Source organism: Mytilus galloprovincialis, chromosome 1 (genome assembly GCF_965363235.1).
Source record: "Mytilus galloprovincialis chromosome 1, xbMytGall1.hap1.1, whole genome shotgun sequence".
Taxonomy (NCBI): domain Eukaryota; kingdom Metazoa; phylum Mollusca; class Bivalvia; order Mytilida; family Mytilidae; genus Mytilus; species Mytilus galloprovincialis.
The window spans coordinates 87419167-87444366 of record NC_134838.1 but is presented as its reverse complement, the minus strand read 5'-3'; the positions used below and the strand labels follow the sequence as shown (position 1 = coordinate 87444366).

At 33.2% G+C, this 25200-nt stretch overlaps 1 long non-coding RNA gene across 1 annotated transcript; it reads left to right on the top strand.

Moving 5' to 3' along the window:
* Positions 1-453: 453 nt before the first annotated feature.
* On the top strand, positions 454-19765 carry LOC143043275 (uncharacterized). Its single transcript, XR_012968288.1, has 3 exons — positions 454-732; positions 4749-4845; positions 16052-19765. It is a non-coding gene; the product is annotated as an uncharacterized LOC143043275 (long non-coding RNA).
* The last annotated feature ends 5435 nt before the right edge of the window (positions 19766-25200 follow it).

Genomic DNA, 25200 nt, shown 5'->3' with positions numbered 1-25200 from the left:
AATAATTTTAAAATATCTTTTTAAAATACATGTATCACAATTCTTAAAAATCAATTATGCGTTTCCTTTTTGGCAGATTATATAATAATGAGATGATGATAGTAGTAATACGGGTATGATATTGATTCTACGATAATGGCGGTAGTAATGAATACATGAAGGATAATATTGAATGCAAACATTGCAAAAAGTCTTCAAAGATTATTTTTCCAGTAGATGCACATAAACAATAATGAATCGATACTATCAAAATCTTTTAGTTCATAATGCTGTTGAAGAATATTTTTATAATAACATATTGCTTAATATATAAGATTTGTTGAAATTATCACTAAATATAGAATCGAATCAAAAATAGTTTTAGGTTCAAAGCCATTGTAACAATTTATAATTAGCTTGCAATTAAAAAAACAACAAATAAATTATTTAAAAATCAATCATATTAAACTGCTATACTCTGAGTCCTGCTAAATATAATATTCGCCTTTTGAAGAATTACTCATGCGTGAATTGATTCGTTTTCCCCTTATTTCATGCACGAGCGAAAACTCGTGAAAATGTGTGAATTAGGTACAAAAAGCCAATACAAATAGCTATGCAACAACAAAATACCTTCTTTCAGAATAATTTCAAGCGAGTAATACCAACTAAATTTCTGTGTTTTTATAGTAAAGAGTTGTAAAAGAACAAGAAGGAAGCAACGACAAAAAAAGAAAAGCACTAGTTTACATGGTAAATATTGAATAATCCCAAGTGATTCAGAAAGGTAAGTTAAATCTGCTCAATATGTAATACCCGGTTTGTTACTCATGGTTATAGTAGATATAAGTTCAGTATGAAAACGTTTGATGTCTTTTTTCATTTTAATGAGTATGCAATACACCAACAGGGTTTTTTAAAATTTATTTCTACCGGTCTGTAAATAGATTGTAAATTTTACCAGGTATATTACATATTTATTTGCTTATATATATAAACCAGAAAGACAACTGTTATATTTGTAACGATGTAACATGCCTGCAAATTTAGCCTTTATTTAGTTATATTTACAATGATTATTAACAGTATCAAATATAAATCAACTGGTTGTAGCTTTTTATTAGTCACATTAGGATAACGCAAATACATAAAGGGCGCGTTCATATTTTATACGGTTCATTCTTCAAATCAAAACGATAATAAAGTGTGCGCGCTAAATATACTGAAATGTCAAATACACATTTATTTATATTTCCAAATCCTGGTGGTATACAATAATTATATTTTACTAATGTTTATGCATATAACATGCATACTTGAAAGTAGATTATTAGCCTCCTGAAAGTATTTCTATACCCTCTATGAAATGTGATATGGATTTGAAACATTCATCATACAGCACTTAAACGGATGTGCAATGCAAAGTAAATTTTATTATGTTGACAGTATCCTGAAACTCAATAAATATCTCAACAAATGATATCTACATTTATACTAATCTATTATAAAAGAGGGACGAAAGGTACTAGAGGGACAGTCAAACTCATAAATCGAAAATAAACTGACAACGCCTAGCTAAAAATGAAGGAAGACAAACAGACAAACAATAGTACACATGAAACAACATAGAACACTAAAGAATAAGCAACACGAACCCCACCAAAAACTCGGGGTGATCATTATTATAATACGCTGAACTATCCTAAATGCCAATCATCAAGTACTTATTTTAGTTAATGTTCATCAAATCTCTACGGAAAAAAAACAGTACTCAAGGTCAGTCCCACTAGACCACGATCGCATCACGCTCACCGCGATCTAAAATAAATTCAGATTGTGGTGATCTCGCAGTACATTTATGAGCGGCATGAAAATTAAAATGTTCGTTTCAATCACGTTGCTTCTACGTCCTCATTACGCTTCTAAAACAATCATTCTACGATTAAACCACGTTCTCATCACGCTTATTCTGCGAAAATTTTGAAAAAAAGTTGAATATCAAAATGAAAAATTTATATTTCTATGTCCGCCATATTGAATATTACCGGAAGTAGGGGTTTAAAAGACATATGTCCTATAAATCATATCCATAAGCACCACCAAAGAAAGGTTCCTCTACAATATAATGATAGTAGCAATACGTTAAAACATAGTTCAATTACCCTCCCTAAAGAATAAGCTTGCTTTAGTACAATGTCAGTCATGTTGGATTTAACCGGAAGTAGAGTTTTTAATGTCATATAATCTATAAAATATATCTAAGAGTAGCACATTACAAAGGTTTGTGCCGAATATAATGATAGTAGCATGATTATAACACCTTTACACATATCAACCTTCAAAATTGGGCTGATTTAAGTAAAACGTCCGCCATATTGAATTTTATCGAAAGTGGTTCATTCCTTCAGATTGCCTTCCCATCTGAAATCAAAGAGTAATACTAAATGAAGCTGTGTGCCAAGTTTCATGCTTGTAGCAGGATTCGACATTTTTTTGCGAAGTCGACGTACTATACGATGATACAGCGACCATTGAGATCTTACAACGACCTTACTGCGCTCTCACTACGTTTCTACTACAACCTGATTTCGACATGACCGCGCCACGATTGTTTTGAACATGTTCAAAGTTGACCACGCTCATCACGATGATGAAGACCTCACCACGACCGTATTACGTCCTTACTACGATCTGCACGATCGCACAACGATCGTAAATAGTTATCAAAGGTACTAGAATTATAATTTAATACGCCAGACGCGCGTTTCGTCTACATAAGTCTCACCAGTGACGCTCAGATCGAAATAGTTATAAAGCCAAACAAGTAAAAAGTTGAAGAGCATTGAGGAACCAAAATTCCAAAAAGTTGTGCCAAATTTTCATTTTTTTCACAGATCGTATTGCGATCGTGGCCTAGTGGTACTGCGGTATTAACAGGTATAACATAATGAGTAAGCTTGTTGGAAAGTTAATAGATATCTCAGTGGTGGTCATCTGCATTTAATGACATATAAGAATATACAAAACTATTTTAATTCTAATTTACAATTGATTTTAGTCATCAATATTTTTAATTAAAAAAAAAAGAAAAAAAAAAGGTTTACGGCCAATTGCAAATTTCATGAAACAGTGAGTATATATTGTTAAGAAATCAAAATACTACGACACGACGAGCAAACATTTATCCGTTCTGCCGACAAACGTCGAATTTCGTTAAAAGTGACGACTGCTTAAATAGAGGTATATAAACTCATCATAGATACCAGGACTAAATTTTATATATACGCCAGACGCGCGTTTCGTCTACAAAAGACTAATCAGTGACGCTCGTATCCAAAATAGTTAAAAAGACCAAATAATGTACGAAGTTGAAGAGCATTGAGGACCAAAGTTCCTAAAAGTTAAGCCAAATACAGCTAAGGTAATCTAAGCCTGAGGTAGAAAAGCCTTATTATTTCAAAAAATTTCAAATGTTGTTAACAGTTAATTTATAAATATAACCATATCAATGATAATTCATGTCAGCACAAAAATGTACAGACTACTGGGCTTGTAATACCCTCGGGGAAATAAATATCCACCAGCAGTGGCATCGACCATGTGTACGCCAGAAGCGCAATATAATACTATTTGCTTCGCATCACGGTGCGGAGCTATTAGTTTCAATCGAAATGCACGCCATCTTGAATAAATTACTTTTCACGAATAGATTCTGATTGGATACGGCTGAGAAACAACAACAGCTATTGGCTTAAATGAGATAAAGAATTACAGACTTTTCTCGGCCAGGATAAGACATTAAATGCCGGAAAATTGGCTATGTGTATTTCAGTTCAGATCAACTGTCATTAATTCATATTTGTTTTATTATGCATACATTTCACAGATGAATTCAATATTAAAATATCAATTATTAATAAGTGTTGATTTGCTTTGTTACTCTGCAATTTGCACGATTTGCTTTGCTAAACAATATTCCAATGTTTACAAAAATGCATTATCTGTAGTTTATAACTTCTGACAATCTAGGCACACCCCCAGAGTCGTTTGTCATTTATAATTGTTTTAATTTTCAACAAGAAATTTAGATTTTTTTAAAGCATGGGTATTTGACGCAGACAGACACTCTTAAAGAACATTATTCATTTATCAATCAATATCTTAAAATACCACATTTCAATAATTAATTAACAACCACATGCACACATATTACCTTAATTAGGGAAGAGAGAAGCAGTCCATAGCTTTTTAGAAAGCTAAAACTTGTATACTATTGCGTTTATTCATTTGCTCTCGAACAGTTTAAACAATGACAGTGTTGTTATATTAAAATATCAACGGGATACAATTAGGCTGAAGTTTGTCAGCTTGTAATCAGAATGTGTTCTTTGTCTTTTCTCCTTGTTGTTGTTGATTTTGTTTTCTTGAGACAGGTGTTTGAAAATCAAAACTATTCAAATTTCAAATACATTTGTAGATTTAAAGCATTACACTTCAGATAGACAGCCCTATTTCTTTATTTTGTTTGCTTGTTTAATATTTTGTTGTGACGGATAAACAAAATTCCTTACTTATATTTTTGCTTATACATATGTAACATGCATTCCCTTACAATTCGTTCACTGTCTAACTTTCTTACGACACCTTTAAAACATATGCATCACCGATGTTTCGTTTTATTTATCTAAGTAGGCTATAATGTATTGTTACGGATCTATAATGATGAATATGTGCATCAAGTATCTTGTTTTCATCTTGTTATAATATAGGTCAATGATGAGATATAAAGGCCAAGAATACGTAACACTAGTTTTACTGGTTGCAGTTATATACGTTTATATTTCATGGAAGAACAGATCGATACCAGTAAGTACTAATATGTTTTTGTAGACGAATGTTTGTCTTTTAAATGTTTAGTTTTTATTGTCTTGGTTTTTCAGTTTTACTTCGACTTAAGTATTTGAATATTCCTTATGTATCATCCGCTTCCATCTTGTAGTCAAACAAATGGAAGTTTTTAACGACCTTGACTGGCTTTACAGCCCTGCACGATCTGATATCTTGTAGTATACGTCAACATGGTGAAATTTAGAATATTAAGCAGTACGAACTTAATACAACAATATGGATCCAATCAGGAAATACTATAAACCCTTATATCCCCTTTTGCATGTCAAACATATTGCTGAAAACCTGGTATTTAAATGGATAATCCCTAATTCTTACATAATAAGTACATTGTTACTTGTAATCGTATAAACTCAACAATGTCTCCCCAACATGCTGCCCAGTTTACGATCATGTCCTGGTACAAAACAACGTAATTATTTTCAATTTCTTTTTATTTTGAACTTGTCTTTTCAAATTTAGCAACTATTTAGATAAACATTGTACCTAACTGTAAATTTACATGTCCGTCTGATCTATCTCGATATTTGCCAAGGTTTGGCTTTACTTATTGTCCTTTTTGGTTTTATCAACTATTCAAGGTTTGTATTACGGTAACTATTCAACGTTTGTATAACGGTTTGGTCTTTCAAACATTTGGCCTTGAGCATCATGGAAGAAAATCATATAATGAACAATCTGAATCGACAAAATTTTTTTGTAAAAAACTCATAATTTCGGCAGCAATTCTCAAATGAGATAAAAGTAACATGCCATGTTCTTGAAATAATTTGTTCGTCCTAATATAATTAAGAAAATGAAAATGTGTGACAGTGTCGTTCAAAGTAGTTAACTAAAATAACTTAAAAGTTTGAATTTCTTTTAATTATTTAACATGTTCATCAAAGTATGGCGATATAATTTTCTCATATTTCTAGAAATATATTCATACTTTCAATATATTCATTCGTAATGACAATTAGGCCATGTTCACACCAAAAGTCGCGTATAGTAAACCTGTTTATAATTAGTTTAATGTAATATCACATTAATTTATTCTAATCTGTACATGAGAATTGTTCACACCAGTAACAGGCGGAAACCCTGTTGAAATATAACAAAAGAATCGAAGCTCGAAGGCGATAAATGCTTACTGTAATGTTTACTACAGTAACAAAAATTTTAAAAGTTAATCGAAACAAATAAAAGGACAATTTTCTTCTCAATTACGAAGTGATTTATTTTAAAAACACCATTTCCAAGTTTTCAATTTATCTATAACTACATAGTAATGCAGAACGATTAAATATCAAGTCGACGACATGGGTATCTATTAAGTTGGATGTAGAAAATGCATAACCTTCCATTTTTTTTTTTAAATTACCACGGACGGACAACATATCAATCTATTAGTTCAGTAATTTTCGTGTCTGCCCTTCCATTTTGTGACTCAAGAAAAAAATCCAAAAAATGTGTAACAATTGTATCGAAAAGAGAAGATCGAGTGCACCTTTTTATGTTAGGGCGTATTTGAGGTGTATATTTTGTCTTTAAAACGTACAAAGCAAGAGTATTTGATATATCATCTCGCTTCAGATTCTATCATTTTTATAAATCAAAGCTACAGGTTGACTTTATAACATCAAAAAAATCACAGTACGAAAAAATGGAATATATGGGTCAAGCGAAATACCTATCTAATGAATCACAAAAACAGAGTAGGTGTGTTCGAATAGCTATTTGTTTACTAAAAGTACTTGACGACAGTCTTCTAAGTTGGATGATGAAAATACATATCTTCGAAAAAATATAATGTTTTGTGTACGATAGCTAGCGTTTATAATCTTCAACCACTGAAAATCTTTAGTCTGCCCTTCCACGAAATATTTAATTATAATTTTTTTAGATGTTTAAGAATTTTCGAAAATTCCACCTGACAACCGATCATACAATAGTTTTAAGTTTGATGAATGCAGACAAGTTAACTCATGCTCATTAGCTAGTAGATACATTTGTCTTTAAAAATACAACTGACATATAAGAATCGTAATGGTTATGTGGATAAATTTGTCGGTTTTCAAGAGCAAAATTGGCAGTGCGTCATCCCTACAATGGCTTCCATTTCTACGATTGTGAAAATGAAGTAGAATCCTGACTGAGTAAACAACATGTACGTCTTATGTACATGTACATTATATAGAATTGAAGTAAAATTTCATTTGTATTCATTTTTTTTTTTTTTGCTTAGACCGATTGATTTTTATTTTTTTTTTTGATTTTTTTTAAGGAAAGGGGTATATAAATTCTTTAAGTACAATTGTTTTAAGAAACAACATATTTGTTTCATGAAGGAAAAAGAGCCCCTGCTCAGGGCGTTTCAACATGGAATTTTTTAAATGTTTCTGTATGTTATTGCAAACAATTTGTTAGGTTTTTTTATTAATGTATTAAAAACTTGGCTTGTTCCACGAAGATGATTCATCGTTACCTAATTGATCTAGTGATCTTTGAAAGTTCTAATAATGTGACGATTACGCAAGCTCAAAAAGTGTTAGTTATACAATAGGGGAAATTAGGATTTTAAAAATGATTGATTGATTAATTGTTGGTTACTTAACGTTTAGTGGCAAATATTTCATGCATTTTCATGACGATAACAAATTCACAATAAATACAAATAAGGTAACTCCTGTAATAGAGGCCGATCGGGATGAAGATCTGGGCAATTTGCAGTGTCATTAGAAAATGATAGTATATTAGATAGGGGTAGATATTTTGCCTTGCAACATGCCTCTCACGGAACCTTCAAACAGTTGTTGCAAAGGTTCTTAAGGTACCAAGATCGAGGCATCGTACGCCATGTCCCCATTCTGACCAGACTCGACTAAGTACTTGTACATTCCATACAGCCAAATGGACGGCCAACTTGGCGAGGGTTTTATAGTCAATCGAAAGAAGACCAAAGTGAACATGAGGTCTGAACTGGAACTAACTGTAAAAAATAAGTCAAAATTGTCAATATTCAAGGGCGGACCGAGGAATATTGAAAGGGGTGTATTCATAAAACGGATTTTATACCACCGCGCGTAGCAGATTACAGAGGGGTACTTTTTCGACGATTTTATGCTAAAAAAAGAGCATATATAAATCGTGAAAAACATGTTAAAAAAATTATTTCTAGCCCCCCAATTAGGTGTAACACTATGCAGTGATCGACAGTATTGAAATTATTAAACATAATTTCTAAAGTTTATAAATGTATGTATTATTGTCAAACTACAAACGTGACTTTCTATATGTACATGTTTTGGCTTAAGGGATGTTCAAGTTGATGACAATTGTTTTTTCATTCAGCAACGTGTGGTCATCGTATTTAATTAGATTTCAATAGTTTGGCTTTAATTGACCTAACGTTAAGTATATGAGACCAAAAGTAATGGTCACTTTTTATAACCATTTTATTTGTGGCTATAGGCTTTCTAAAAGTAAGTACCTATCATAAACAAAATTCTTTCTAAATTAAAGTCACGTTCGTAGTTGTATACAAGAACTGTCCCTAACAAGACAGTTCAGATTGTAACTAGGCACTGAATAAAAATTAGTTCCTCTTTAGCCATTGGTTTTATAGTGTCACATATAGGGTTGTTTTGGTGCCGTGACCAGGATCTTTACTCTTGTCAGAAAAGGTAAAACAAATTTTTGCATTTTAAAAACCGTTACTTTCTCACCATGGCTGAGCAAGAGGGACAACAATTTGGGGTAGCATTTCAAAATTTTTCACATCAATTACAAGGCTTATCAATAAAGTTAGGGGCTCAAGGGGTAAATCAAATTATTCCAACATTTTCGGGCGATCAAGCTGAATTAAAAAATTGGATGAAATCAATTGAGAAATATGCTATGTTAACAAACTTAGAACAAAACGATACTAAATTAGTAGCTTACCAGTCAAGTACAAGCTCGGTAAGCGATTTCATTCATAGATGGCTAAGGGACAACCCCAGGGGAACTTGGCCTCAGTTAAAAGAAGAACTAAGCTCAAGATTTGCTGAAGTGACCGACTCTCAGCATGCTTTCGAAATATTAAATAAATTGAAACAAAACCCGACAGAAAATGTTCAGGTTTTTGCTGAACGTTTACTAACTTTGGCAGAAGAAACGTTCAAGGGTCAAGATGGGACTCAAGCGATAATTCAGTCGCAATTGATCATTTTTTTCATAAATGGATTATCTCAGGATACGCTTAAGATGAAAATTATGCGCGAAAACCCTGACACACTGCAACGTGCAGTAACAATTGCTATGACAGAACAAAACTTAAGAAAAAAGTTTGATTTAAGGAGGGTAAAATTAACTACTGACAAGACGGGGTATCCGGACAGACAAGAACCTATGGAAGTTGACCACTTCCGACCTGCACGTAGGAGTTATAATTGTAACAAAATTGGGCACCAATCTAAGGATTGTAGGGCTAGGAAAATGCCGCGTCAAGTCAATGCTTACGATCAAAATGACAAATATAAGGGTAGGCCTGTTTATCAAACAGACAAACCAAGAAAAGAAATAGTTTGTTGGAATTGTGGGAAGTCCGGACATATTCAAAGAAACTGTTATTCTCGACCCAATCAATCACACTATCAGGGAAACTAGGACGCTCTCTTTGTTTTGGAGCCAACAAAGAGAGAATTAATAAACCAGTAACGACAAAAATTTATACAATAAATTTGGCAGGAAATCCAAATAGTTGCATCATTAATATTAATGGGAAAAAATTTAGATCATTAGTTGATTCTGGAGCGGAAGTGTCTTTAATGCATTTAAATGTTTATAAATCTTTGGCTGATTTACCAAAATTAAACAAAAAGACAGTTCAACTCCAATCTGTAAACGGAAATTCACTTAACATTTTAGGATGCATAGAAATAGACTTTTATATAAAGAGTACAAAAATGTCACAATTATTTTATGTGGTTTCGGACATGAACAGAAATTGAATACTTGGTCGTGACTGGCTTGTTAAAAATGGGGTAAGGCTTTATTACGATTTAGGAATGTTAAGGGTAGGAAATATATATGCTAACTTAGAAGAAGACATTCATAATTCCACAATTTTGAGATTATCAAAGAAAATTGTTTTGAAACCTCAAACTTCAAATATATGTTTGACGAAATTGAAAAAGGGAACGGAATTATCAAATTCAAGGTTATATGAAATTTCCTCTGTGGATAAGGGAAGTTTAAGTTCAGAACCAGGTTTAATGGTCGGAAATGCGGTAGCGAAAATTCAATCTTTATACAAAATACCAGTTCATTTGGTATATAGTACCAACAAAACTTTTAAATTTAAACGAGGAACAGCAATTGCTAGGATAGGTTCAATTCTTGAAGAAAATTTAGTCAGTTTTGAAAAAGAGATTAAAAATGCTAATCTAGAAAAGGAAGTGGAAACAGAAGTAAATGTGCCCCCTGAACACAAGGAAATAATAGACACATTATTAAGTAAAAATAGGGATGTGTTTGCTTTGAAAGACTCTGAATTGGGCATACTGAAACAGTTAAAATGGAAATAGAAACAGGAAACCATGAGCCATTTATTAAATTAAAACCTTATCGTACACCGTTGCATAAAAGGTCCATTGTTAATAAGGCAATTGATGAAATGTTGGAAGCCGGTATAATTAGTCAAAAAGTAGTTGGTGCTCACCAATAGTCATAGTAAAAAAGAAAGATAACTCTAATCGCTTTTGCACAGACTTTAGAAAATTGAACAATATTACAAAAAGTATGAGCTATCCTCTACCAGTAATCGATGACATTCTTGCTTTATTAGATAAAGCCAAATACATGACATCGCTCGATATGAAATCAGGATTTTGGCAAGTGTCGATGTCCGATAAGGACCGTGAGAAAACGGCATTCGGTTGCTTTAGAGGCCTTTACGAGTATAATGTAATGCCATTTGGTCTTCAAAATTCTCCAGCAGTTTTTTCGCGATTAATGGAAATCGTTCTCGAAGGGTTACCTTTCGCGGTAGCGTACATTGATGACATTCTAATATATTCAAGTACTTTAGACGAACACCTTTCTCACATTCAACAAGTATTTGATCGCTTGAGAAAACACGGGCTTAAGTTAAAACTAAAGAAATGCCAATTTTTGAAAAATGAAACAAATTATTTAGGTTTCAAAATAACCGGAAATGGGATTAAACCGGATACGGAAAAGGTGGAAACGATAAGATCATTGCCTGCACCAATTAATGTCAAAGAGGTCAGAAGTTTTATCGGTAAGCTTAGTTATTATCGTCGATTCGTCCCAAATTTCTCGAAAATATCGATCCCTTTGGTTGAACTGACGAAAAAATATGCAAAATTTAACTGGACAGACGAATGTCAAAGAGCTTTTGAATATCATAAAGATAGTTTGACAGTTATTCCATTATTAGCATACCCAGATTTGACAAAGCGGTACACGCTTTACACGGACGCCTCAGACGACACAATCGGTGCTTGTTTGACTCAGCCGTGCAATGATACTGAGGAAGTTTTGTATGGGGTTAAAAATGAAAAACAAATCTATTTCTTGTCACACAAAATAAGTGACACACAGACGCGTTGGTCAACTATTGAAAAAGAAGCATTTAGCATTCATTATGCACTTCAAAAATTAGACCATTATCTGCATAACGCAGAATTTACGATTAAGACCGATCACAAACCATTGAAGTATATTTTAGAATCAACTATGCAGAATAAAAAGATTCAACTATGGGCATTAGGCATAACAGGGTATAACTGTAAAATTGAATGGTTGGCTGGGACAGAAAACACTATCGCGGACTATCTCTCTAGAAGACCTAACCGGGTAGAAGTTAATAAATCAGACAGTAAAAAGACAGACGACGAAGACATTGAAATAGACATTAGTGGCAAGGCCACGAAATTAACACCATTAATTCTAACGAAATTGACCCAAAGAAATTTGCAAGTTGTTGTTACAAAGAGTCAGATACTTTGACCCTTAAAGATTTTGTTGTTTCGGGTTACGACATGAAATATGAGCAATCACTCGACAAAGAATTAGTTTTGATAATAAGCCAAATGAAAAATGGCAAAGCCTCGAAATCAGTTGAAAATAAGTATATACTGATAGATGAAATAATGTTTTATATCTCTAAAGCAGATACTGAACCTGTGTTAAGGTTGTATGTCCCTTTACAATTAAGAGACGAATTAGTGAAACAATATCATGATCAAGATCATTTGGGTGTTGACAAAACGTATGACGCTATTTAAGGGTAAATATTTTTGGCCAAAATTATACAAAGAACTCCATGAATATGTAAACTCTTGTATAAGGTGTCAAAAACGGAGCTCCTATCATGCGAAACCAAAGCTGCAGGAAACTGATATACCACCATTTCCATTTGCAAAAATTGCAATTGACTTGTCCGGTCCGTACCCAAGGTCATTGTCGGGAAATAAATATATCATAAGTTTTATTGACCTTTATAGCGGATACCCAGAATGTTTTGCTGTTCCTGATAAGTGCGCTGAAAATGTAGTTCATTTATTATTAGAAGAAATCATCCCAAAACATAGTTTTCCTTTACAAATATTGACAGATAATGGGGGTGAAAACACAAGTTATATGGTTCGCGAAACTTTACAAGAACTTAATATAAGCCATGTGACTACATTATTTTATTCACCAGGGTCCAATGGCAAAGTTGAAAGGTTACATTGATTTTTGCATGACATTCTAGCAAAGAAAATACAAGACGATGCCTCAACATGGGACGTTTATCTAACGGCCTAGCCAAGATCAGATGTGCATTTCATATTGGGTCTATGTTATAGGCTTGTAAAGACAAGAAGATAAACTTTACATAAGTAATACATCTTTGAACTGAAGAAGAGAATGTAGGGCTTCACAATGAATATCAAATATTATGTATAGGTGTTACCGTTTTGAAAAAAACACTAAAATACACGCTGAAAATGGGCAAAATTTCACGTTATGTTGTTTCATTTAAAATTTCGCTGTTTTTATCAATTGATAGTTAATAAGTGAACTTAATTTGAACTATATTATTGGTTCATTGCTATAGACAATTTATTCATCTTTCTTTTACTGTTTGTTGCAACAAAAAATCTTCAGTGGTTACAAAGTTATGATAAAAAGTTGAATACTATGCGCTCGTTATGAAATTTTGTACTTTTGTTTTTAGCTTGCTCAGTGTAGTGATAAAAGAGAAAAATAAATCAAATTTATGCTATTATGTGTTTTGTTTTCTCTTTTAGTATATACATTATCAAAAACTACCTCATTTATCAAAATTGCAGTACCCTAGCTGGAGATATATGCCATCAAAGTTGGATATACAAATAAAGTGAAAAAATGTCTTGTCCGTAGACATGCATTCCCTAGTAAACTGGAAGCATAATTACATTAATGTTGCATTGCTAAGTTCCTGTTCTTTTGTAGATATGAAAACACTACTAACATTTTTTTCTACCATCTATTAATAGAGGAAAAAATTCAAAAATATGTCAGAATTTCTTGTCCGTAGACATGTCTTTTTATCAATATTGCTTGGCTTTATGGGTCTTAATTAGTCCTATGTGTTGTTTAAACTTAGAAATATCTTATTTTTAATAAATAAATGGTAATTTAAGTGTTCTCAATTTTTGTAAAATTACTTTACAGGAGTGGATTTTAAAAAGTGTCAGATTATCAGTCATAAAAAGCATACCTTAATTTACTTCAATATTGTTTATTCCAGTTGCTGCATACCTTAAAAGATTAACTAAATCAAATGAAGAAAAAGTATTTCTCTCTCTCTAACTTTATCTTTTGCATTTCAGTATTAACAGCAGATGAGGAAGCGTCTACGGACAAGACACTTGTACATAACAAGTATTAAATTCCATTATTTGTCTGCTATGGAACTTAAATCTTATTTATAGGTGATGAAAGTTATCTATTCAAATTAAAACTCAGTATTTTCAACATAAATATAGTCACAATTAATTCTAACAGATTTTTTTTTAACTGAAATTGTCTTGTCCGTAGACATTACCACAATATATTTGTATCCAATTTCCTTGAGTTCAGCCTAATTTGGTAGGTAAAATGTATGATATTTTTTCAAGAGAACACATTCAACTATGTCAAAATTGAGTTTTAATGATAGTTTGATTGTTTTAAACAGTCAGATATATGGATTTCAGTTAAAAGAATGTGTCTTCATTTTGGCTTAATCAATAAATTATTGAGATATGTAAAGAATTATGGGTACATTTTTATATTTTCCAAAATTAAAAAACACCGCTTAAAACTTAATTAGTAACTTTTAATCTTAACTTTAACAATCATCTTTGAAAGCATTTAATTGAATATCAATAAAATGTCTTGTCCGTAGACATTATCAAAATGTATTTGTTTCCATTTTCCTCGAAGTTAAGCATCATTTGATAGATAAACCTGATAAAATGTATGTTTTTTTTTCAAGATAACACTTTCAGCTATATCAAAATTAGGTTTTAATGATTTTCATTAAATATGAATACATTTGTCTTGTCCGTAGACAAAACATATAAATTGTATTGCAAAGTTTGATTGTTTATTGTAAGAACATGCATCAAGTTATTTTAATGTTCTATACACCAAAAGAAAGGGTTCTTTTGGAAGTTTTGTTATTTATGGATAATTTTAGATACAGTTTTATCAGATAAGATTAATGATCAAAGAAAGCTACTGTTGTTTGAAATAACTGTGAGTCAAACATGTTCTTGTTATTTTTTTTCAATTAAAATGTTTGATATTCTATAGTTCTAAACATATTTTGTTGTCTTTGTCATTGACCAAAAATCTGTCACTGGTGACCATATCTTGAAGGCAACCATTAAAGAAAATTATACAGTTTTTAAACACCATTTATTTAATAAAAATATCCAATATTTCTTTCAAAAACTGCATGTAATTTTATAAATGCTTCCAGTGTTAGCCTAACGATGGCAATTTTTCATAATTTAAACCATTTTTGAACCAAAATATCAAAAGAGTTTTTCCCTGAGTCGATACTCATTTTTGACTTCATGTGAAACACAAAATGCACATCTGATTGTGGCTAGGCCGTAAATCAAACGTTAGCCGCAATTAGATTTAACAAAAACGAGTCGTCTGATTTCTCTCCTTTCTTTCTTTTATACAACAGAAATCCTGTACTTCCCGTTGATAATATTTTGCGTCCAAGACGGAAGTACGCAGGTGACGATCCCCATAAAATTTTATTAGAGCAGCAACATAAATCTTTTGTCATGGTTCACAAAAATATGAAAAAGTCAAAAAGAAAACAAAAGGAACACGCGGATAAGTCGAGACGCGATATTGAATTTAAAGTAGGGCAAGCTGTATTTTATCGAAATCATCTCCGTAAAAGTAAGTTAGACAGTAAATGGAAACCATTTTATAGGATAATTGAACAAAGGTCACCGGTCAGTTTTATCATAAAAAATCAACTAAACGGAACTACCACCAAAGTGCACGCCCCAACATCTTAGACCTGCGCCCGTAAATGAGTGGACTATTCCGAAATTAGGTCAAGCTGACAAAGATAAACAGTTAAGAAAAACTACTTATGTTGTACCACCCGAATCATCTGATAAAGAGTCAGAAAATTAAAGTGATAGCGAAAATTCGTCTATGGAAGGAGTAGAGCAAACTCGTGACAAATTGATACGAAGGTATAAAAACGAACGCGAATCATCCTCTGGTGAAGATGATATTCCTTTAATGGAACTTACGAAAAGGGTAAAATACCGTAAGAAACGGATAAAGGCTCAATATGAAAATACGACGGACGAAGAAGACAATATTCCTTTACTTGAGCTCCAGAATAATTTGAAATCTCGGGCAATGACTTCTGAAACAAGATCTATCAGTTTAGATGCTAACTCGTCGGAAGACGAGGCAATGTCAGTAAATCATTTTATTGAAAAACCTGCGAGTAAGCGGGATGACATAGCCAAAAATGACAAAATTTTGAATATATTTTCTGATATGTCAAAATGTTTAAAAGATATTCTCGAACAGTAGCTTGTTCTCTCTCTATATATATATACATGTATGTCTTGGCATTTTATATATATAAAATACTAATATATTTATATTACTATATTAGATGCAGTTCAGAGGAGTAGACTTGGAAGGGAAGGACATGGAGGCTGTGGAACAAAACAGAAATTTAATTTGATTTTAACCGAATTCGCTTGTATAGCATACTCGGGTTGCCACGAATCGTTGGCTGAAAAGGGGATTCTTCCTTCTATTATTATTATTTTTATTAAACAAATTTATAAAACCTGGTCCCAAAAGGCCAGATTGTTCCACGAAAATAGAATGATGGGGACTATTTTTAGGGATTCTTATAAAACCTTTTTCGACAGTTCCCACCATGACCGGTTATTAATTCCTTCTTTAGTTAAAGAGGTAGTAGAAATTGTGGTAGAAAGAGCCAGAAACAAGGGTTTCTTTTATTTACACACTCTTAGATTACAAATGGAAAACCAAATAAGGTATAACAGGGCGATTGTATTCTGCCCTGAGTTCATGGCCGAAATTGGGGGAGATATACGGGATGATCTTTTGTGGTTGTACCGCGAGAGTTAACGTGTACATCAACTATTTTAAATTATTTTATGGTTTTATAATGAGACATGAAAATAAGGTATTTTGTTTAATTGTAGGATATGGGACGGACGGCTGGACATATACTTCTAACATTTCTTTTTGGTTTTGGCGAGCTGGCTTTCATATCTGACAATATTGTATTTGACAAAGTAAATACTGTTACCACCACGAGGTCGAAATGGTTGGTAACCTTCATAATTGATTTAAAACCTTTTGGAGTATTTTTGAACAGAATATCCCATGACATGGTAAAATCCTCCGCATTAGCACAAACTGTTTTGAGACGTTATGAACAACCTGGAAAGGAACATTTTTATAACACTTTTGCAAATTTGGAACAAGAATTTAATCTATTAATGGACATGCATCGTTCGATAACTGATACATTCGACGATTTCAAAACTTTACATCGACACAAACGTTCTGTTTTTCCGTTTATAGGTAGCGCAATGAGTTTTTTGTTTGGTACATTGACAGAAGACGATATTAATTTAATTAAGGGCAACGTTCGTACATTAGCACAAAATCAAAAGAAAATTTCACACATTTTGACTGAGAATTTATCAATTTTAAACATAACTAGGCTAGAGGTATCTCAAAATAGAGACGCCATTAATAAATTATCAAGAGGGTTGCAAGATTTAGACATCCGTTTGGTCAATATTACTGAGGCTATTGAAAAACAAATAATAGATTTGGAAAACTTTTTGCAAATATATATTCAATTAGATTTAATAACTGGGGATTTAAAACAATTAATCCAAAGAGGATTTTTCTATTTAGAACATATAAAAGATCAGTTGAGCATGCTTTCATTGGGCCATCTTTCACCAAGTACGATAACACCAAATAATTTACAAGGTCTTCTTATTGAAATCAAAGATAAACTTCCAAAATATTTACAATTGACTAACGATCCAAAAGAAAACCTGTGGTTCTTTTATAGGTTCTTGACATGTTCCACTATCCTGTATGACAGTAGAATATTAGTTGTCATTTCAATTCCTCTTCTCGATTCAAATAATAAATTTGAAATTTATCAGGCATTTAATTTACCAATGCCCATGCAAAAGAATCATACAAGTATAGGACTGGTATGGTTGCAAAATACGATTTGGATGTAGAATACTTTGCAGTTAATGCAGAAAGGTCAAAATATGTATTGCTTAAACAGCAAGAAATACAATCATGCACAAACACTTCCACAAAATTTTGTAAGATTATAAGTCCTGTTTATCCTATTAATTTAAGTAAAAATTGCATAACTTCTTTGTTCCTGAAGAAACGAAATGATATTGATAAATATTGTCGTGTTGTAGTAGAACCAAACTCAGTTCTTCCAATGGCAAGTTATATATCGTCAGGTTCATGGTTAGTTACCACTAACACCCCCTTACGTTTTGCCATTGTTTGTGAAAAATATAAGCAAAAGTCAACGTTTACTAAAATATTTAACCCTCCTTTGAATATTTTAGCGTTAAATGAGACATGTACCGCGACTAATGACTATCTTACGCTTTTGCCGTTTTATAGTAGACAATCTTCATATACTCTTGAGGATGATCCATTTACGAAAGTTATTCAAAATTATAATTTAACAATGCGAAAACTTTGGAAGCCATTCCATGACTCCTTACCGAAGTTTAACTTGACTGAGCTACCAAAAGAATTGAAAAATATTAAAGAAATCCCAATGGATAATCTGATTTACCAATTGAAAAATTTACAAACCATACAAGAAGATTCAAGTTTTCCAAATTGGATGTATAACGTAATTTATCCAGTAATTTCTCTTTTGTTAGGTATTGTCATTTTCATATTATGTAAATATAGAAAAAAGTTACCTTGTTCAGTCAAACGAGGAAGTGGTTGCAAGATGCAGAATGTCGCCCCTAAGTATGACAGTGAGTAAACTGGTGTCGGCTAAGACCGAGGGTGATGTTAACACCTCCAGAGATGTTCCCTCTGCACCAATGTTAGACAACTCAAAGGAAGAAGTGGCTAATAATTTATATCCACTGCTAAAATTAGCAGAACAAACAGTGCGAATATAAATTGAAGCAATAGCATAACACTCAACGTGTAAATACTGAAGTACTATTCGATTATAACGAACAATGTTTTAAAACACTATACGATCACAAATACTGACTTTTTATTTATTCATATATATACAAACATGACAATTAACTGTTCTTTATACATTGTATATACAAATGACGGAGTTATGGATGATGGAGTAATGATGTCGGAGTATGGATATCGGAGTAATGGATGTCGGAGTAATGGATGTCGGAGTAAGGATGTCGGAGTATGGATATCGGAATAAGGATGTAGGAGTATGGATATCGGAGTATGGATATCGGAATAAGGATGTCGGAATTAAGGATGTCGGAGTAACGGATGTCGGAACATGGATGTCGGAGTAAGGATATCGGAGTAATGGATGTCGGAGGTATGGTGGACGAAAAAAATCGTGGACGGAGAAATGATGGACAGAGAAATGGTGGACAGAGAAATGGTGGACGGAGAATGGTGGACAGAGAAATGGTAGACGAGAATGGTAGATGGAGAATGATAGCATAGAACTTTTGACAATAAATTGAACAATTATGTAAAATTTATCAATTGATTGTTTTATACAATATATATATTTATGTTTTATTTCAGGTTTTGTATATTGATTCTTTATTTTAGGTATCTTTTGATCCTGTGGTGTTATATTTGTAGCAAAGAAATTTATGCTATATTTCTAGAACATTTGGGGGTATGTAACACTATGCAGTGATCGAAAGTATTGAAATTATTAAACATAATTTCTAAAGTTTATAATTGTATGTATTATTGTTAAACTACAAACGTGACTTTCTATATGTACATGTTTTGGCTTAAGGGATGTTCAAGTTGATGACAATTGTTTTTTCATTCAGCAACGTGTGGTCATCGTATTTAATTAGATTTTAATAGTTTGGCTTTAATTGACCTAACGTTAAGTATATGAGACCAAAAGTAATGGTCACTTTTTATAACCATTTTATTTGTGGCTATAGGCTATCTAAAAGTAAGTACCTATCATAAACAAAATTCTTTCTAAATTAAAGTCACGTTCGTAGTTGTATAAAAGAACTGTCCCTAACAAGACAGTTCAGATTGTAACTAGGCACTGAATAAAAATTAGTTCCTCTTTAGCCATTGGTTTTATAGTGCCACAGAGGGGGGTCGGCGTACTCCCTTTTCTCCCCCTAGATACGCCACTGATATAATTTTACTATATCGTATACCATCATAAAATTTGGTAAAAGACGAAAAAACAGACATCCGATAATCGTACATTTACTATAGAGGCTCTGTAATCGAATGAGTTGAGCCTTTTTCAATTGACAGATTATTTAGTTTGTTCATATGTTGTGCTGTTATACCATTTTTATTTGTGGTTTGTTTTTTTTTTGGAGGGAAGGGGCGTTAACACGTTCACCCCCACGATTCTGTATGTGCCAGTACCGACTTCATTAGCTTGTGAATCGGTGGGTGCCTTTTGTTGCTGTATATCGTATTTGTTTTTCGATTCTAATAGTGAATTTCATAACTTGTGTACTTCGAAGCGGACCTACAAGACACGTTTGAAAGGCAACCATCTTGATATGAGCTAGCCAAAACGTTCTAAGTATTTCTCTCACTGTCCGTCAATAGATCTCTTCACGGATGTAACGCGCATAGCAGATCGCGCATGGAAATGCGTTGTATAGTGGGATTGGTTGCGTCCTTAGTTTCGCGCTGTAAAATACAAATATTGAAAGATGAGTGATTAGAAAAACGTAAATGATTTAAACGGTACGAGTTGGGAGTGTTTTGCGAGACAGCGGAATCCCATATGCCAGTAGGAAGACTGATGCTGGCATCAATTGCTGAAAAAGAGAATATGTCCCCCTGAAAACTTCTATGGATGATGACACCAAGATAACCATCGAGGAGCGGACGAAGAAGTTGGTAATAGAAATTCGACTAATAAAGCTTCCTGATCCTGTAAAGATTGAAGCTGGGTGGGAGAAAACTTTATCAATTTCCCGAATACATCAGCCACAGATGTAGAAGACTACATAAAGTTATGTAAGGACAAATTTAAAACTATACCACAACCCCCCTATATTCACTTATAAATACAAAGACTTATAAAAGGCACATACATTTTTTTCTAATGAACAAAAGGTGAGTCAGTTTATTTTTTTACTCTAGGTGCTGTCGAGATTGATTTTTTTCGACCAAAATGAGAGCCTGAATAAAACCTAGTTTCCCCCAGCAGCATCAGTTTCCTATTTTATCCCCCCCGCAAAAACCAGTATAGCCATACCAAAGATCATCAAAGAATATGTCAGAAAGAGTAAACAAAGCAGAACATCATTATGCCCGCGTCACACTGTCCCGATTTTTATATACGATGGACACCCGAATGCGAAAATTGTAAGTTCGTACGAAGTTGGTCCCGATCTCGTTAAAATACCCAAAAGTGACCGAAGCAAGTACGATGAATAACGCAGTCTATACGATTGTGCCGAAAGTATATACGATAGCAAAAGATGGACATACGAATGTTAACCGAAGACAGTATTTAAGCTTCATATCTCAGCCGAAGCCTACAAGATGGATCACGAAGGCTACACGATGGATTACGATGATGGCACGATGGCCATACGATGTTTAAAAGACGTCGTGTACAGCTTACGATGCATTTACATTATATGCCGAAGGCATCACGCGTTTTAAATTGTTTGATCAATATTGAATATACATTATATTGTACATTTAATCTTTGGTTTAATCATAAAACGGAAGACCGTGGGTATTTCCAGTTACTGAATAATTTGGTTGATTTCTAAAAAAAATAGTTTATGTATCAAATATGCGTATTCAATTTACCATTTTCTGCATGTGTCATATACAAATATAGTGTCCATATTTGTCCCCAATATGTTACATACGAGGGGATGTCACGCTCGGCATTGACTTGTTTAAACTGTAAAATGTGTGCACTAGTCTGAATAATCACCCATAATTATGCCCATGTTTACTGATCTATCTTAAAGGTAAGGTAAGGGGTTCGTTGATCCCTTTTATTGAAAGGAAAGGAAGGATGTGGGGAAAGCAACAAATGTGGCAAATATGACATATAGAAAACAAAATGTTTATGAAGTAAACAGGGGCGGATGCAGGAATTTTCGAAAGGGGGGGTGCTAACCCAGGGCAAAGGGGGGGGGGGTGCAAAACATATGTCCCGATACAAATGCATTGATCGGCAAAAATAAAGGGGGGGTGCGCACCCCCGGACCCCCCCCCCCCCTGGGATCCGCCACTGGTAAACATTCGTGTGACAACAACTCAGACAATACATAAAAAATCAGAATAATGAAGAAAAAGTTGGTTTCCCTATATACGTGTACCTGCAGTGTTGGTATACGAGGCGCGTTTATGATTTTTATTATGTTATTTGATATGAAAAATTGACAAAAAATAATATTTTATTTGTAAAAGTAAATCCTGAGCCTGTAATACCTGCTCTTCTTGTTCCATTTGAATTAATAGAAACAACGCTGTCGCCTTTCTTGTTTGCATAGAATCATATGATATGAGGTCCATGTTCTTTCTTAACTGTCGTATTAGACTGACCAGTGCATATCGCGCATGGCACTTTAAATGTATTTAAGCGCGAAAATTAACTTACATTTAGCTGGATTTATTGCCGTCGTAGTTCCATCTTGTCACCTTCGTACTTTTATTCGATGGCATCACGACGGGATTACGAGGTCTTCACGAAGTCGTGTTGCCATCGTAAGACCTTCGATTATCTTCGTGATTCATTCGTGTAGACATCGTAATGTCAAAACTGCCCGATGGAAACGATGAAAACACGAATGCAATACGATGTTCAAAGATGCATTCCCGGTGACATTACGATGGTGAGGATGGTGATACGAACTCAATACGAACCCTAAACATCGGACGCACCTTCGGGGATTTTTTAACATGTTAAAAAATTTAGAACCCTTCCCGAAGTTGTCCCCGAAGGCTAGAAAAAGTGGCCGATGGTTCTACAATGGTTAAAGATGGCACTACGAATAGCCCGATCTGGATACGATCAGTCCCGATTTTGAAAATTTCCATAATCGTGTTGCCATCGGCGTAAAAATCGGGACAGTGTGACGCGGGCATAACAAAATACAGCTTTTAATGTACAACCCTATGCGAAGCAACATATTAATACTAATATCAAAGGTACCAGGCGTATATTTTTTTCTACGCCAGACGTGCATTGTGTCTATACAACTTGAAGACTCATCAGTGATGATCGAATCAAAATAATTATAGGGTCTAATAAAGTGAAAAGTTGAAGAGATAAACAAAAGAAACTTAAAAAATGGAGTCGAAATACACTGTTTCTAACTTTGTACGCAATCTTGTAGTGAAATAATTAACTGGTAGATTTGAAACTACTCCAGAAAATTTGAAAAAAAGAGGAAATAAATCTAGATAAAAATTTGACCCTAGAGCATTTTGCTACCAAAAAGAAAAAAAAACATTATTAGATTTTGATTTGGATAAGCTGGAAAAGATAATAAATAGAAATTGTGGTGTACTACTGTATTCGCCAAGAAGTAATTTTGAAAATAATGCTGCTTATCCTGATATTGAAAATATACACATTGAAGAGGAAGTGAAAACTGTTGCCAAACAATACCTGTTCTTGCTAATGAAAATATTGAATCAAAACAAAACCTTAATAAATGTGAATTTGGGGAGGAACTCCTGTAAAAACTTGATAATTCAATAACATATGGAACTGTTGACTATGTTGTCCTCCAAACCTGCAAAAAAAGTAGTTCAAAAATATGGTTTGACCACAGGATTGCACGCATTACTACATCAGTGGCAAATGAATGTTAAAATAAAGTTAATAAAAAGACGAGGTATCAGAAACAAAAAGCTCTGTTGTTGCGAAAATTTTCAATTATAAAAGTGCGTTAGTTTATGGGTCCGTGTATATGAAATGTTTTTATGAAATCAAAATTGAAAAATGAAAATACTTTTGTTTTTCGTTTTTTGTTTTGTGAAATCAAAAACGAAAAACGAAAACAATTTTGTTTTTCATTTTGGTTTTTAAGAAATCAAAAACGAAAAATGTTTTTGTTTTTTGTTTTTGATATTTCAAAACAAAAAACGATTGGACGCAGATTATTTTCTTGGTAGCTTGTTGTCTCATGAGGATCCTCACCATTGCAGTGCTTTATATTTGAAATTGGTACCCTTACATTATCAAGTAACCAACAAAACAAAGAATATGAACCCAATTATGTATGTAGCACAAGTTTATCTAATGTCTAATGCTAATTATACCAAATGATTTTTTTTACTTCACGATCGTTTTCCCTTTTGCAATTGAAAGCTGGTAGTCATTTTCAGCCAGCTGGGTTTCAGGAATTGTGTTTTTCATGAGAAGTAGTCTTAGAGTTGTTATTTCATACCATTTCATATGAAGTTAAGGATATGGTGCTAACTCACGTGGCTGACCATATCCAAAATGATTTGAACGCACTCGTGTATTTTTTTTCACTTCATAGTTGTCCCTGTATAGTAATTTGCTCCACTTTTTGTACCATTCTTCTTTTGGAAACTTGTTTGGCTTTATTGATGCGTTTGAACCGAGATGTTCTTTCACCTGGGGCATTACCAAAAACCTGGAAAAAGGCTAAGTTAGGGTGGGCCACTAAGCAATCTGACCTCTCTGCAACCAGATAATATTGACTAAGGTTTAGGGACGGAATCGAACCTTCGTACCCTGACCAAGCCCTCATTTTTTTAGAAACTGACAAATAATTTTAGATGAATATACAATAATGCTTTAAAATTTTGCGCTTAGTGATCTATATAAAACCAGGCATCATCAAAGAAAGATTTTGTTATGATTTTTCTTTTTACTTGAAGGTGGAATAAAAAGTTGTCCAACGCATTATTGAGAAAATGTGCATTTGATGGAATATATTATGATTAACAACATTGTTTAGGTGCTTTGTTCCCATTTTTGTACAGTCTAAACTATCGTTTTCACGTACTAGTAATTCACCTCATTTGCCTTGGATTTACAATTCTATTTTCGATGGATTGTTCAAATGAAAGTTCTACAGTACCCGGATGTATAAGACATGGTATAAGTTTGAACCTTCAAAGTTTCTAAGAATCATCTTTGCCGATTAATGATACATAGGACGTCTAACATAATATATTGACAGTTAGTCAGTCGAGTATAATATTCCCAGACGATATAGCTTTATATAGTTTTAGGGTAAACCCTAAAATTTAGGACATATCAGGTACCGTTGCAATAATTTATTGATGTTAATATATTACAACCTCTTATCAGCCTGATCTGATGACTCGATGTGAAACTCTTATCTGTAATCATGGCAGTTAGACCATTGACCACAAGACAAATAGAAGTGTATATTGTACAAAAATATTTCAAAATGTACATGAAGAACAGACAGACAGCTAACGTAAAGGTATGTTTTTATATTAATCCTACCACTAACTTTTGATAAAAAGAAAAGTTCTGTTTCTCTGTATCATTTTTAGATAAAGTTATACTGATAT